At 46.0% G+C, this 16,655-nt stretch overlaps 1 long non-coding RNA gene across 1 annotated transcript; it reads left to right on the top strand.

The window, feature by feature from the left end:
* The first annotated feature begins 3,730 nt into the window (after nucleotides 1-3,730).
* On the top strand, nucleotides 3,731-4,927 carry LOC144767111 (uncharacterized). Its single transcript, XR_013598063.1, has 5 exons — nucleotides 3,731-3,802; nucleotides 3,912-3,991; nucleotides 4,108-4,189; nucleotides 4,308-4,362; nucleotides 4,454-4,927. It is a non-coding gene; the product is annotated as an uncharacterized LOC144767111 (long non-coding RNA).
* Nucleotides 4,928-16,655: the final 11,728 nt, after the last annotated feature.

Here is a 16,655-nt window from a genome sequence, read left to right as displayed (position 1 = left end):
GATTCAGAAATGCCAAGTGAGGAGAAAGACGCTTAGTGCTTGGAGCATCTAAAGCATGGAATGCCCTTCCTTTACATATTCAATCTCTTCCTAATCTTCTGGCATTTGGAAAGGTGTTAAATATTTGGCTCTTTTCTGTTTGTTGACTTCTTTTTGTCTTACTCTGCTTTTTTCTCTACTCAGCTAGCACCATGATTCCCTTTGGACAAGCAAGAGCTTTACAAAAATTCCTAACCTAACATAACATAAGTATTCAACAGAGTCTCATATGCATTGTTCATATGATGGATGTGCTCAACTAACATATAGACAATATGGCTACAGTCGTGGATAAGCAATACACCTGTCTGACAGAGCTTGAACAGAGGGTGTCAAACAATGAAAAAAACATGGGCAGCGAAAAAGAAAAACTGCTTGAAGATTGAAAAGGTATTGTCAGTCATCATAAACTAGAAAGAGGACATTGATGCCAGATCACGGTGGACAACGTCCGAATTCTGGGACTACCGGAAAAAAATTACTGTCAAAATGTAAACTTTTGTGAAAGAAATGCTGATCACACTGGTCGACAAGGAGAGTTTTTTTACACTGTGTATTGTGGCCGGCCCATATCACCAGTATGCTGAAACTTTGGAACTGTGACTGAGCACTCTGCTAGTCAGAGACAAAAGAGAGTACAATAAAATGACTGCAAATCTCACTATACCCCGACCTCATCCTGGCTGTGCAGGAATCATGTAGATCATACGTAACTGGAGCTGGAAGAACTGAATATCCCGTACACCGTGCTATACCCAGCAATACTGAAGATCAGATCACACATCGTCATTAACAGGTTGACCTTTAATGACCCGCAGGAGGCAGAGACATTCTTGAAATAAATTAAAATGGGACACAATGGCAAAAATACACTACATGGAGAAGAACACATGCAAGTCTAGCAAGGAAACAGAATGAGCATTAATTACAGGGACAAATCCAGAAGCAGAAGGGAATGGCTAGAGCTGGCAGAGCACGTACTACTAAAACTGTACAGGTTTATCTTGTAGGTTTTTCGTTATCTACACCTGTAGGGATGCAGGCACCCCAAGATATGCTGATATTTCCTGAAATAACCATGGCCTAGCCTTTCTTGCTGTAATACACACAGAAGGTAACCCCCTGGTCAAGTCCATGACTTGACTGAAGACAGATACTGGCCTAGTGCACCCTCTTTTGGTAAAATCTGGGCTAATTCATAAGTGGAATAGGAAAAGTTTGAACTGTTGAAGATTTCTCTAATTGTTGAAATTGGGTTTGAAATGGGGGTGAGACAAAGCAATTCCCTTTTAAGCTTTGTGAACGAGTTTGGTAGGGGGGTACCAAACGTCCCATGCACAAGACAACGCAGACAGAAAGCAATACTGTATGCACAACCACTCCACAGCATGAATTCTGATGCGATAAGTGACATGCAGACCATAACATTGAAGATCCAGGCCTGAATGAGTCACAGGTGATATGGAGCTTTCTTGCTTTACCGGAATGTATGAGGACTAAACAACCCCAGTTAACAAGCATTGGCAAAGACAATAGGCTTTACCTATGCGACATCTATCAGCTTTGTCAGTGTTGTTTTTAGACATGTTGCACAACAGTGCTGACTAAGATTTTAACCAATGTAAAGTGCTATGGGGCATGGTATGGTAAACTTATGGAAATGTAATACCAGTATTAAAGAAACACAGGGTGGATAAAATCCCCCACCTCCTGATGTATCTGGAGGCACTCTAGCTCTCCACTTTTGTGCACACTACCTTTCGATCCATTACAACTAAATTTCATCACTACCCTGATAAAAACCACAGCCTTGTGTCAACGGTAGAAGGATTTAATAGTCAGGATTTAAAGATGTGCCACCTGTTTGGTACTACTGCCACTTTCTGTCAAACCAGATCACACATTTTTCCTGGCTACCATGCTAATGTTCTGACTTGAACCTTTGATTACCCATTCCACACTTGTAGTTGCACCCAGACCACCTTGTGCAGCAATCAGGTAACATTATCTCCACCTCACAGGGCCTTTTCACTGAAACTCCCTACTTTCAGACATCAGGGCATGCCATTCATCAACAAGCCTAAAACCTCCCTGAAGACACTAATAACTAAGTGCCAACCTGTAGTCAAATTACAAATAAGCTCTTTATCTTCTTCCTTCAACATGAATTGTGATGCTTCGCACCGTGCCATATATTTTGCGCCAAACGACCTGTCGTCAGATGCCAAGGTGCATTATCAGACAAGTAGCACACAACACCATGGGGGATTGTGTGGGTGACATTTGTTGTGGTATTATATACACAATTTTTGATGTATTGCATGATTAGAGAGAGAGTTGCTCTTGTCATGGGGCTCAGCACCTGGCAGTGTGAGGGAGGAGGAGATGTATTGTTGCCACTCCTGTGTAAAACAATTCCGATTGAAATGTCTTTCTCTTGTAAATAAATGCGTTAAGTAACTGGGACCACAATGCAACTCCATGCCAATATGTTACATTTGCGATTTCTTAAGCAGTCGGAAGTAGCATCCTAAGAGCCCATCAACGGGGCTTGAGATGCGAAGTCAGCGCTGAGGATGCAGTGCTCAGTCGGGGTATTGTGCTGGTTCTGAACAGCTGCAGGCAGTGGCATCATGGAGGCTGCCATCGATCAGAGATGTGTGGGCCTGCACTGAGGATGCGTCAAACAGTGGTGGTTCTAATGAAGCTGAGGCGGCACAGCGGGTTTTGCGACAGGTCCAATCCACCCAGAAGCAGCGATGCGCGGTTCTGCTTGGGCCTGCGTGGTGCAGCAGAGGAGATGGGTCAGTCCTGCTGGATCCACAGAGGCTGGCAGAGCACCTTAAGCCCTCTTCCAAGATTCCAGGACAGGGTGGCACCACTTGGCAGAGAAGACTCACAGAAGGCAGACTCCTGGTGCAGGTGCAAGGTTGTTGGAAGCCTGTTGTGTCCCTGATGCTTCAGATCAAGAAGCAAGCCAACTAGCCATTGGAGTCACTCTGGATTCTAGGTTCAAGAAATGCAGGCCCAGTGCTTCTCACCCAGGCAAGAGGGCAGCAGATCAGCACAGCATGGCACCAGCTCAACAGAATGGCAGTCTTTTCAGCAGCACAGCAGTGTAGTTTGTTGTGTGCGTTTTGCGCATGCGCATTACACTCTTTCTAGCGCACCACGGTCCGGAAGTTAAAAATAGAAACCGGTCATCGTGTCACATGTTAAACAAGTGTGTGGGTGAAACAGTCTGTACTTAAAATGTTGGAATAAATCTACAAGTAAACTCTAAGCTACTCCCTGTATTCCTTATTATTGAGAGGCGATGACAACACGTTTACTGATTGAATTGTGGGTGATGTAGTTAGATGAAAGAGTGGTTGATGGGATTCATTTGCCTAATGGGTAAGAGCGTATTATTTCTTTACTGCGATTGATGTCTTGGAGCTGCCCATGCTAAACCTCGAAATTGGGCTGATTTTGATTTCTTGTGAGGGCATTTGTGATTTATGAATCTTCACAAATGCCCTCACAAGAAATCGAAATCAGCATAATTTCGATCAACTACAGGATGACCAGTTTCTATTTTTAACTTCCGGACCGTGGTGCGCTAGAAAGAGTGTAATGCGCATGCGCAAAACGCGCACAACAAACTACATTTTCCATCAACCTCAACCAGGAAGTATTGACGTCATTTGGTGCCGACACTGCTGTGGAAGTGAACGCCGCGAGTGGATGGTCGTTGATTTACTGGGAGATTCATTCATTTAAGGTAAGATAGGACCGTACGCCTTTAGGAGCATTTTGGGTCTCCGTTTGCAGTAGAGAGCATTCCTGACGGCGTTTTTTTTTCTTTTTCTTTCTCTTTTTTCCATTTCAAGAACGGAAGAGAAATAAATAAAATATCGGACACAAACCTGTCATTTTACAGTGAAGACTCCACGCCGTGTGGCGGCTGGAGGTAAGCTGCATGTACCATCACGAATTTGGAATAGGAGCATTCCCGTTTTTTTTTTAAAACAACTCTCTAATGGGGTAACATTCATTATACACTCCACCTTTTATGCCTTTAACTAGGTGGTGAGACCACGACTGCTTCTCATAGAGCTACCAATGCGCTCCCATAAAAAGAATGCTATACAGTGGGGAAGACCTTTAGGTAAGACTTCATCTACAAAAGGCTTCGCCTTTATAGTAATAGGGCTCCAACTAATGTGTCCTGACAAGCACTCTTCTCTGTTTTTGTTTTCTCCATCCCGTATCCTTCTCCTTCACAGAACTCTCACTAAAGAAGATATAGAGACAAATGGACTTTGGTTTTCTGAGATATTGGTAAGCTGTAGCTGTAGAACGGTGGTAGGCGTTCAGTTTTTTCTTGTGAATAGGACTGAAACAAACCCGGTTTATATTTTTGTCATTGCAGATTGTATTGGTCCTGAGGAGAATCCTCAAAAACGCCAGGGATTCGAAATGCGTAGACCATTGGTTTTGCCAGAAAAAATTGTGTTTTATTGAATTGTACTGTAATAACACTGAATGCAAAAGGGAATCTTGTGTTAATATCACTCAATTGTATGGATTTATTCCTGTGATACATTTGACAGAATTTTTTCCGTTAATTTGGTTTTTGGCAGACCATGTGCTGCTCCATTGGTTTATTTTAATTACCTATAGTGTGTGTATGTACCTTGCAGGTGGGTTGTAAGTGGTATGGTGTGGAACATGAAATATGATTGCATGTTTGAAGGATTGTTTGATTGTGTGATTGTTTATTGGTCCCCTTGTCCCCCAAATTATTTTGTTATTGTTTGTTTTTTGAAAAAAAATTAAAATTTGTATGAAATCTTTTCATGATATATATATATATATATAACAAAACTCTAAATAAAAAGCTACTAATGAGCTTTCAAATGTGTTTGGTTTATGCATTTTTGAAGAAATAGATCTCAAACAGTAATCAGCATTGGCACGTTTTTTCGTTGTATTGTATATTGGGCTTTGCCTTGCTGATCAGAGCCATACCCGTTTTTGGTCCTAAAACTTTTGAATGCCAGTAAAGAATTTCTTGCCATCGGATTTTTATATAATTCACTCTCCAATCCTGTGGCTGATTAGAAAAATACGGAGGTCAAGGAAAGGCAAACTCTCTTTGTTGTATTCGACTGTGAATTTACGAAAATTATTTCTGGAATTTAGCCAAGCTTGGAATTCAAGAATGGCGGTGGCATCCCCTCGCCAGATTACAAAAATATCGTCAATGTATCTTTTCCATAGAACAATCTGTTCATGGAAAGGATTGTCATTGGTGAGTACATGCTCTTGTTCAAAGAGATGGACGTAAAGGTTAGCTAGACTGGGCACAAAAAGGCTGCCCGTAGATGTACCTGACATCTGCAGGTAGATGGTTTCCTAAAATTTGAAAAAATTCTCTTACATACCTATCCTCGCACATTTCATTATGAAATGTACGGGTGTTATTGTGACCAGAGCTCTCTGGTCCAGAAGCAACCGTATTGCGTCCAGAGTCTCATCTTGTGGAATACACGTGTACAGAGACACAGCATCAACAGAGACTAGGAAGTCAGTTCCGACGTCGAACTCTGTCTCCGGTAGTATCCTCAAGTTGTCTTTTGTGTCTTGGAGATAGGTGGTCATCTCCTTCACCATGGGTCACAGAAAGTGACCCACAAAAGTTGAAAAGGGTTCCAACAGGGAACCTATGCCCAAAATAATTGGGCAACCTAGTGGTGGTCTTTAAGGTTTATGTATTTTTGGTAATACATAAAAATACTGCATGGCCGGATGTGTAGTAGTCAGAAAACTTGCCTCTTCAGGGCGTTCTAATACCGGGGGCATTGATAGACACAGCACGTTCAAAAGTTGCTGGCTGATAAGGACTAATATCATAGTAAATCAGTCACAAAGCTACTAGTGAGACAACGCGAGGATACAAGTGCCTAGGTAACAAGCATAATCTAACCAGCTGGCCTCACCCACCTCTCCGTCGGTACCCCGGACTCCAGATGAGCTGCAGCTGGAGGTACCCGATGGAAGGATGGACGTGCCTTTATATACAATGGAGGCGTACTCACTGCACTGCAAGCGGGTGTGTTCAATTAATCATTAACAGCGTTGCATGCTGCTCACATCATATCGACAACAAATACACAAAGACGTGGAAACATGGGAAGTTTAGTTCGTGCAGGACGTACCAGCATCATCGCGCCCAAAACTACAAAAGATCCTGATGAACCTGGGAAATGTAGTTTTTGCAGGGCAAACACTTCAAAGCACATATCCTAGTGCACTGGAGTAGTCAACAGGAAAACAAAGGACTATATATTGACCCATGTTCACTGCAGCTTACAGAGTTTGGTCTTAAAATATGAAATAGTAAAGGTTGATTGGATAGAATTGACTTAAATGATATGGATGACTAGTTTACAGAATGCTTGCGGTTTCTGTATCTGTAACTTTAGTTTTCCTTTTTACCAGAGTGGTGCCTCGCATCCTGAGCTGTTGCCAGGTGAGGTGAGGTGTTCACCCGTACACTTACAGGTAAGCATATATTTCTTAAAATGAATAGCATACTTCATAAAGCATTTTGTAGACGTTAAGGTACTAAACAATGGCCAGTGACCCTGACCATGAGCACATCACACAGTACAGGCCTTGTTAATAACTGTCTCCACTTTTTCATGATTTTAAGTCACAGTGTTCTTTTTCTCCCACAGGTGACAACAATAGTTTTTTGAAATGTCCGCAAACAAGACTACAGGTTTTCATAGGTTGTATCTACTCCAACCACATCTTTGTCATATGTATTACACCTGTTGGCAGTATCAATGACTATCTAGGTCCTGAGGAAGGCCACGCTCAGAAATTGATCAACATGGCTGAAACATGTAGACCTGCTTTTCGTACTAATGCAGTCAATATTTCCTAAACTGCACATGCACTGTTTTTTAAGCTTGACACCAAAAATTAACTAATAAACTCTTTTTTCTCTTTGTATCCAATTTTAGATCACTTTTCACACCACCACTCTTTGCACTGCAACCATCACCCGAAATACTCTCAACGCTTTGCATCAAGTGGATTTTAGGAGATCCGATTAATTGATCAGTAAAAAATCCCTGAGCTCCTCCCTCACAGTGATGGGGTTGTAGCCCTTGGTTTGCTCTAAGGATGAAAGAGCAGATCCCAGATGATAAAGCATGCCACCTCGGTGGGTGATGGGATCCCGTCCTCTTATAAGGACTTCCCCTATGTTTGAAGAGGAGTTGTATGCTTGTACTGGTTGTGCCTTAGAGCTGTTCTAAGTTCGGCAGACCCGCAGATTATTTGTTTGATAGAAATGGGTGCACTTGCCATGTCAACATGGCAGTTACAAACTGTGTGAAGACCCTGCAGTGGCAGATCTGTGATACCTATCCAGGCCTACTCATGTGGTTGGCACAATCATTGCTGCAGGCCCACTAGTAGCATTTGATTTACAGGTCTTGGCACACTCAGTGCACACTACTAGGGGCTTACCAGTAAGTCAAATATGCCAATTATGGAAACAGAAATCCATAATAACAATTTACAACAGGAACAATTGCACTTTAACACTAAACAACAGTGACAAAGTGCTCAGAGACACAAACCAGCAATAACAGAGTCAAAACCATGAGGTCAGAAAGCAAAAAGACAGGGGAAACATGCCAAAAGATACCAGGCCTAACAGCGAGACACTACTTTCTGGCATCCTATTTGGCCTATACTAGAGGAGCAGCTTAGCAATACTAAGCAGATGGGGGTCTAACGTTTAAGCTATCGTGCTCAAATGCAGACACAACTCACCACTATATAATAGTCAAAGGAATGCTGGGTTGGAAATACACAACTCTAGTAAAACTTACGGTCTTAACAAGAAAGATCGTGAGTTTTTCAATGAACTCTGTGCCAGGGTGGAAGAGTTTGCACCTCGGACTACAATCAGGTGCACGGTCTTTAATACACCGCCAGAGCCACAGATAGCTTGTTCACATGTATGGGCGAGAAGACATCTACTGACTCCAAGGACGTTGCAAACTATAATTAACATCAATGACCTCATAGACATCTGAAGACTCAGACATGGTGCCTTTAGAAAAGGGACATTTTACTGAGCACCTAATAACAAGTGGTCAAGATTAGATTATTGGCTTACCACAAGAGAAAGTTGCACCCAAACAAAATATATGACCCACTTGGCACGCACACTCTCAGATCACACCCCAGTAATATTAAAGCTTATACTTCCTTAGACACCAAGAGGGTACGGAATGTGGCAGATGTCCCCCAAATCACTGCTGGACAACGTCTTTAGAGAAGAGATACATGCTGAAAGAATAATACAATAATTTGAGCATTATCAAGCATCAGCAAAGAAGCTGGCCACCTTGTGGGAGGCGTTAAGGTATTGCAAAACAGATTGGGATTCTGAAAACACTACGGTCCCATTTAGGAAGTCTGGTTAGAGAAATTAAACAACTCGAAGCCGAACTCATGCTAAACGACAGTGACAAAACTGGAGTGAGTATTTGGCGCAAAGTGATGGAATACAATGAAACTGCCAATAGTGAAGCCAAATATTTTGGCACACACGCTAGGACTAAGGTGTACGGAGAGGGAGAGAGACCTAGGAAGGGACGGCGACCAAAATCTTTAAAAAAACATGTGTCGTAGGTGACATCACCACTAATACTACAGAGACAGGGACCACTCTACAAGAAGTTGATTATTAATGAATTTGCACATTTATATAGTAAGCTGCATGCCTCATGCTACCAGAACGACCCTGCTAGAATACAAAACTAATTCATAGCCGCTCAACTGGCCTGGCTTGTAATTCTCAAAGGGAATTCTTGGCCCATTCAATAACATTGAATGAGATCAGGGAGGCCATTTGAGATTTGCAAAGTGAGAAGGCCTTGGGATCGGACAGGTTCCTACCAGAATTCTATCAGTCAGACTTGAACCTGCTCACCTCTCTTGTTGGCATTAAATATGAAAGCTGTGGCAAATGACTGCCTGCCCCCTACCATGTGAAAAGCAGTTTTAATAGATATTCAGTTGCCATTCAAAACTGTAGATAGCCGTGAGCCCTCACAGGCTACTCTATCTAAATAACTGTGATACCAAAATCCCAGACAAGCCAAACCAGTTCAAGTGGGGTTTATCCCTGGTCGATTGACTACCCATAATGTGTGCACATTTCGCAGTGATGCATCAGATTAATCCTGAGATGAGTGCTGCAGCATCTTTTCAAGATGCACTACAGCATTAGATTTGCTTGGGTGGAATATATCATTCTGTCCCGCAACACCCCAATAGCTAAGCTATACATCAAGGGGCAGCGATCAGATGACACACAAATCGGTGCAGAGACAGAATACTAATTCAAAAATATTGAGTTGCACAAATATTGAGTTGCAAATATCATGGGTCAGAAAAGAAAGATCGACATGCAGATGCTCGTGGTCATAAATATGGATTTTATGTAAGTAATATCTATGTTAAAAATATAGAAGTGTCTAACATCTTTTGCAAAAATATAATTGTTAAAAATATTGTTTGTTTATTAGTTATCAGGGATGTGGAATTCCTATAGCCCGACGCCCAGGACATGTTGTTTGGGGTCAAGGGCAACACGTTTTTAGGTTTATTTTGTCCTTGGGACAAGTAGGCCCAACCACCTGCAGCACAAACCTTTTGGCTGCCAGTTTGCAGTACCACATTATGGATCAGGGAAGGAGACTATCTGCAGTTAAGGTAATATTTTTGCTCATATGTTACTGCTGTTCAAACTTGTATTTATGGTTCATTAATTGAAATCCTTTATTATTAGGGTGAGCGCTCTACTTAAATGTAAGCGCTGACTACACTGCTGACAGTGGTTCCAGAATAAAAATGTTTGCACACGTTTTCAAATGTTAGCAAAATGAAGCTTATGTATAATGCTCCCGGAATGCTCTTGGATTTGATGCAGATATTTGCAAAAGCCTGAAATCAAGATTGATGATTCTTTGCTTTCAAAATAAAATGTTGATTAAAAAAATGAAAGCAGGAAAAAAAAAAGCATTTAGCTAAACTGTAAAGTTTCAGGTACCCTTTCTTTGCATCATCATTTAGTAACATGTGTTGATGCATGCTAGTGTTTCCCAAAAATATTCATAACGGAAAATCAGTGTAACCAGTTTCAATAGGATTATGGGAAACAAAAACAAACCAGCATTGGCAAAGCCAGTGGGTCTGAAATTAGTGGTCAGCTTTTTAGGTCTCGCCTGTCGATGCGCATGCGCATCGAGCAAGGCGAGAGTATTGGCACTTATCCGCTCTTTATCCACACTGCAAGGAATCGTGGCGATTCCTTGCAGTGCACGAGAAATTTAAGCTCAATGCGCATGCGCATTGAGCTTAAATGCGCGTGCACATGCCCCCAGCCGCCTACTCTCTCTCACAGCCTCCCCCAGCTCCGCCCCTCACTACTTGATTGCACGGCCGCTAGGCCGTGCCTCCCCTACTCTCCTCCCCCCTCCTCCTTTCCTCCCCTGCCTGCCTGCCGCTAGGCCGTGCCTCCCCTACTCTCCTCCCCCCTCCTCCTCCTACTCTCCTCCCCTGCCTGCCTGCCGTGTCGCACCTCTCCCCTCTCCGCCCCCTCCCCTGCCCGCCCCCTCCCCTGCCCGCCGTGTTACGGTGAAAGGCTTGTTTCCGTTTGTCTCTCTCCTTTCAGGTATTCCCTTCCTGTATTCTTTTTCCTCGAGCTTTACAATATTTCTCCCAAGTGCCCCCACCTTCTACCTTTGTCCCTCAATTTAAACATTTTCCTTCGGCCTCCTTTTCAATTATGCTCCTCAATTTTCTGCCTTGAGGTTCAGTCGCCCCCTTCAATGGCCTTCCTCTCCTCGTCCTTCCTTCCTCTTGCCTCTCTCCTCTGTTCCCGGTTCCCACGCTGCCTGTCCCTGCTTCCTGCCTGTCTTTGGGGTCTCCGTCTTCTTTGGTTGTCCCTCCCCTTCCCGCCGTGTCGCATTTCTCCTCCCCCCTCCACTGGTCCCCGCAGCCTCCTCGAGTGAAGCCCCTGCCTGCGCCAGCCCTGCCTGTGAGTACCGCGTGCCTGCAGCAGCTCTCCGAATTCGACTGCCTCCTGCAGGCGACCCCTCCCTTACATGTTACTGCTCCATGTCTGTGACCGCATCGTTTCTCTCCGCCTGTGACTGCTCCTGCCTGCGATTGTTCGTTGACTGTAACTGGTCTCCAGTTCTGTGTGTGCGCTCTGTAACTGCTGCACACATGAGCCTGCTCCTGCGATTGCTTCCTGTCCGACTGTTTCTTGTGTTTGTTTAACAGTTTATTCTGACCAATTGATTTACAGTTCACATTCGGGATTTCACACGGTTTGCGAAGTTACCTGGAAACTAAGTATATGCTGGGGCTTTGTCAGGTACATGCAAACGAGAGCAAACTTACTCAAACACAACTCCAGACCTTCCTGAAGTAAAATCCTTGTCTGACTGGCGCAGAGTTAAAAGAGGCGAACACGCTGTCGTCGTTTGCGTTCCAACTTAAATATATCGCGCCAAAAGATTAAAAGCAAAGAAGAGCTCACTCACGCGCACACACGCAAATAGTTGTAACTTTTACAGCCTCTTGAATTTACGTAGCAAATCTCGCGTCATTGTTGATAAAAAAACACGTGCTCAATTATACTATATCCAATCCTGGCTGCCCCGCTACAGTATTTGCACTGAATTATTGCTCGCCCATGTCAGGCTTCGTTTAGCGCTTGCAAACGGATGTAGATTTAATATAATGTTACCCGTCTTCAGCCATGGTTCTTTCCTTCGCGTTTTGCCTCGTTGACTCTGCGAGAACCCCTTTAACTTCCACGGCTCAGAACCGGAACGCAGCAGCCAGTCGGATACCAAAAGCAAACGAAGCCATAATCGTTGTCGCCCCACCGTCGCTCTCTTCCACAGGTTTCCCATCTCTTCGGACATCCGCTTCCAGGAACATACAGTTTCCTCTTTTGGTCACCATATAGCAGTGGGAGTCTAATGCTAAGCCTGCCGCTGCGTTTGGGTTTGAAGTCGAGCAGGCTGTGATGTCCTCGCTTCCAGGCACTGTATCTGACCCTCGGGCGCTCTCTGCTAATAGCCAGTCAAGCCCCAGCACTGTCTGCTCTTATTTTTTTCTCACTCACCCTCACTCACCCTCCCTCACCCTCACCCCCTCCCTCACCCTCACTCACCCACCCTCACTCACCCTCACTCACTCACCCTCACTCACTCACCCTCAACCCCTCACCCTCAACCCCTCACCCTCAACCCCTCACCCTCAACCCCTCACCCTCACTCACTCACCCTCAACCCCTCACCCTCAACCCCTCACCCTCACTCACCCTCAATCCCTCACTCACCCTCAATCCCTCACTCACCCTCAACCCGACACCCTCACTCACCCTCACTCACCCTCAATCCCTCACTCACCCTCAACCCGACACCCTCACTCACCCTCACTCACCCTCAATCCTTCACTCACCCTCAACCCCTCACCCTCACTCACCCTCAATCCCTCACCCTCACTCACCCTCAATCCCTCACTCACCCTCAACCCCTCACCCTCACTCACCCTCACCCTCACTCACCCTCAACCCCTCACCCTCACTCACTCACTCACCCTCACTCACTCACCCTCAACCCCTCACCCTCACTCACCCTCACTCACTCACCCTCAACCCCTCACCCTCACTCACCCTCAACCCCTCACCCTCACTCACTCACCCTCAACCCCTCACCCTCACTCACCCTCACCCCCTCACCCTCCACCCTCACTCACCCTCACCCTCACTCACCCTCACCATCACTCACCCTCACTCATCCTCACCCTCACTCATCCTCACCCTCACTCACCCTCACTCACCCTCAACCCCTCACCCTCACTCACCCTCACCATCACTCACCCTCACCCTCACCCTCACTCACCCTCTCACCCTCACTCACTCACCCTCACTCACCCTCACTCACTCACCCTCACTCACCCTCAACCCCTCACCCTCACTCACCCTCACTCACCCTCAACCCCTCACCCTCACTCACTCACCCTCAACCCCTCACCCTCACTCACCCTCAACCCCTCACCCTCACTCACCCTCAACCCCTCACCCTCACTCATCCTCAATCCCTCACCCTCACTCACCCTCAACCCCTCACCCTCACTCACCCTCAACCCCTCACCCACCCTCAACCCCTCACCCTCACTCACCCTCAACCCCTCAGCATCACCCTCACTCACCCTCAACCCCTCACCTACCCTCACCCTCAACCCCTCACCCTCACCCTCACCCTCACCCTCAACCCCTCACCCTCACTCACCCTCAACCCCTCAGCATCACCCTCACTCACCCTCACTCACCCTCAACCCCTCACCTACCCTCACCCTCAACCCCTCACCCTCACTCACTCACCCTCAACCCCTCACCCTCACTCACCCTCACTCACCCTCAACCCCTCACCCTCACTCACCCTCAACCCCTCACCCTCACTCACTCACCCTCAACCCCTCACCCTCACTCACCCTCACCCCCTCACCCTCCACCCTCACTCACCCTCACCCACCCTCACCATCACTCACCCTCACTCACCCTCACTCATCCTCACCCTCACTCATCCTCACCCTCACTCACCCTCAACCCCTCACCCTCACTCACCCTCACCATCACTCACCCTCACCCTCACCCTCACTCACCCTCTCACTCACCCTCACTCACCCTCAACCCCTCACCCCCTCACCCTCACTCACCCTCACTCACCCTCACTCACCCTCACTCACCCTCACTCACCCTCAACCCCTCACCCTCACTCACTCACCCTCAACCCCTCACCCTCACTCACCCTCAACCCCTCACCCTCACTCATCCTCAATCCCTCACCCTCACTCACCCTCAACCCCTCACCCTCACTCACCCTCAACCCCTCACCCACCCTCAACCCCTCACCCTCACTCACCCTCAACATCACCCTCACTCACCCTCAACCCCTCACCTACCCTCACCCTCAACCCCTCACCCTCACCCTCACCCACCCTCAACCCCTCACCCTCACTCACCCTCAACCCCTCAGCATCACCCTCACTCACCCTCACTCACCCTCAACCCCTCACCTACCCTCACCCTCAACCCCTCACCCTCACTCACTCACCCTCAACCCCTCACCCTCACTCACCCTCACTCACCCTCAACCCCTCACCCTCACTCACCCTCAACCCCTCACCCTCACTCACTCACCCTCAACCCCTCACCCTCACTCACCCTCACTCACCCTCACCCCCTCACCCTCCACCCTCCCTCACCCTCACTCACCCTCACCATCACTCACCCTCACTCATCCTCACCATCACTCACCCTCACTCATCCTCACCCTCACTCACCCTCACTCACCCTCAACCCCTCACCCACCCTCAACCCCTCACCCTCACTCACCCTCACTCACCCTCACTCATCCTCACCCTCACTCACCCTCACCCTCACTCACCCTCACCCTCACCCTCACTCACCCTCACTCACCCTCACTCACCCTCACTCACCCTCACTCACTCACCCTCAACCCCTCACCCTCACTCACCCTCACTCACCCTCAACCCCTCACCCTCACTCACCCTCAACCCCTCACCCTCACTCACCCTCAACCCTCAACCCCTCACCCTCACTCATCCTCAATCCCTCACTCACCCTCAACCCCTCACCCTCAACCCCTCACCCACCCTCAACCCCTCACCCTCACTCACCCTCAACATCACCCTCACTCACCCTCAACCCCTCACCTACCCTCACCCTCAACCCCTCACCCTCACCCACCCTCAACCCCTCACCCTCCCTCACCCTCACTCACCCTCAACCCCTCACCCTCACTCACCCTCACTCACCCTCACCCACCCTCACTCTCACTCACCCTCAACCCCTCACCCTCACTCACCCTCAACCCCTCACCCTCAACCCCTCACCCTAACTCACACTCACCCTCACCCTCACTCACCCTCAACCCCTCACCCTCACCCACCCTCAACCCCTCACCCTAACTCACACTCACCCTCAACCCCTCACCCTCACACAGTGCAATAGGTCTCGGAGCATTTGAGTTAGAGCTTTTAGAAATGTTTATGGCTTTTTTTTTTAATTCTTTAGCATTGGCTACAGGAAACAAAAATGCTAAAGATTTACAAAAAACCCATAAACAATTCTAAAAGCACTAACTCTAATGCTGCGAGACCTATTGCATTTCCAATGCTTGTTAGTTATGTCAACGTGTGACATGTTTATGCATGGTTTTTGTAAAACCTTATTGGGGTGCAAGCTGCTAGGCCCTCACCATTATAACAAACATTGGCAAAAGCAAAAATAGTTTTTTTGGTCTCAAAACGCACACTGCCACAGTAGTTACTGGCAATGAACAAAAATACTTTGTGTGCCGATATGCTCCTTGTGAAAGAACAGAATGCCGTCAACTCAGTGAAGCCAGCCGAAACAGAACTTTAAGAAACACAAAAGGTCACAGTCAACGCCAGACCATATTAGGGGCCCAATTGTTAAATAAAGTCTAAAAAGTGCACCCAAGGTACATGTCCTTGCATTAAGGGTAGTTATGCGGCTTTCGTGAATTCCCAAGAATGTACAGGAGTAGGACAATAAATAGTACTCCTAGAAAATATTTGTGAACTGCATTTTTGTATGGGCAAATATGCAGATTTGCTCATGCGAAGATCTGAGTGTTTGCAAGTTCACTTTCCCTCCAACCACTTTTTTGCTAACCCTGGAAGAAGGTCTCTCTGTATGGGAATATATTAGAAAAGAGTTTGATACCCTTAAAACATGCATGTTCGTAGGTTTGCACTGACTTAAAAGGGCACTCTGACTCTGGAACTATTGCTTACGACTACCTTCAGCCTCAGTATGTAGATCTGCGGAAACATGGCAACATAAGGGGATGGCAAGTATTCAAACACTACTTTGGTATGAGTCCTGGCATAATCAAGGAGGCTATAGCAGAACTCTTATATAATGGGATTGCGGCCATAATTTGTCGCTGCAGTACATGGCACCAAGTGGGCAAGTGGATTTTGTTACAGGACAAGTAGATTTATGAAGCAACCTGCCCCATGGACAAGTAGATATTTTATTGAATTCCACACCCCTGAGTTATGTATTTTAGTATCAGTTAACATGTAAGTGCTGTATGTTTTTATCTAAGAATTGTTTGTATTTTTAATATATGTTACATTTTTAGAAGTCATTCATTTTATTTGAACTTTGCGTTTTTAGTTTGTGGTGTTTATAGGTGGTAAGGGTAGAAAGTAATTTATTTTTAATTGATGAATTAAAAATCGGCTGTTCATTAATAGTAATTAATTAATTGGTCATTAATTATGGTAATTGTGTAATTAATTTTAGCTGTGTGATTTGTGTTTAGAGGAGTAAAGGGTGGGGAGTTATTTGTATTTATTTAATTAATATATTGTTGGTAATTATTTGATATGTATTTTGAGGAATTGTTTAATTTTGTGTCTGTTGTTTTTACTTTTAAAGGGGTAAAGGGTGGGTACTAAAT

Source organism: Lissotriton helveticus, chromosome 7 (assembly GCF_964261635.1).
Source record: "Lissotriton helveticus chromosome 7, aLisHel1.1, whole genome shotgun sequence".
Taxonomy (NCBI): Eukaryota; Metazoa; Chordata; class Amphibia; order Caudata; family Salamandridae; genus Lissotriton; species Lissotriton helveticus.
This window is presented reverse-complemented; position numbering and strand designations above follow the sequence as displayed.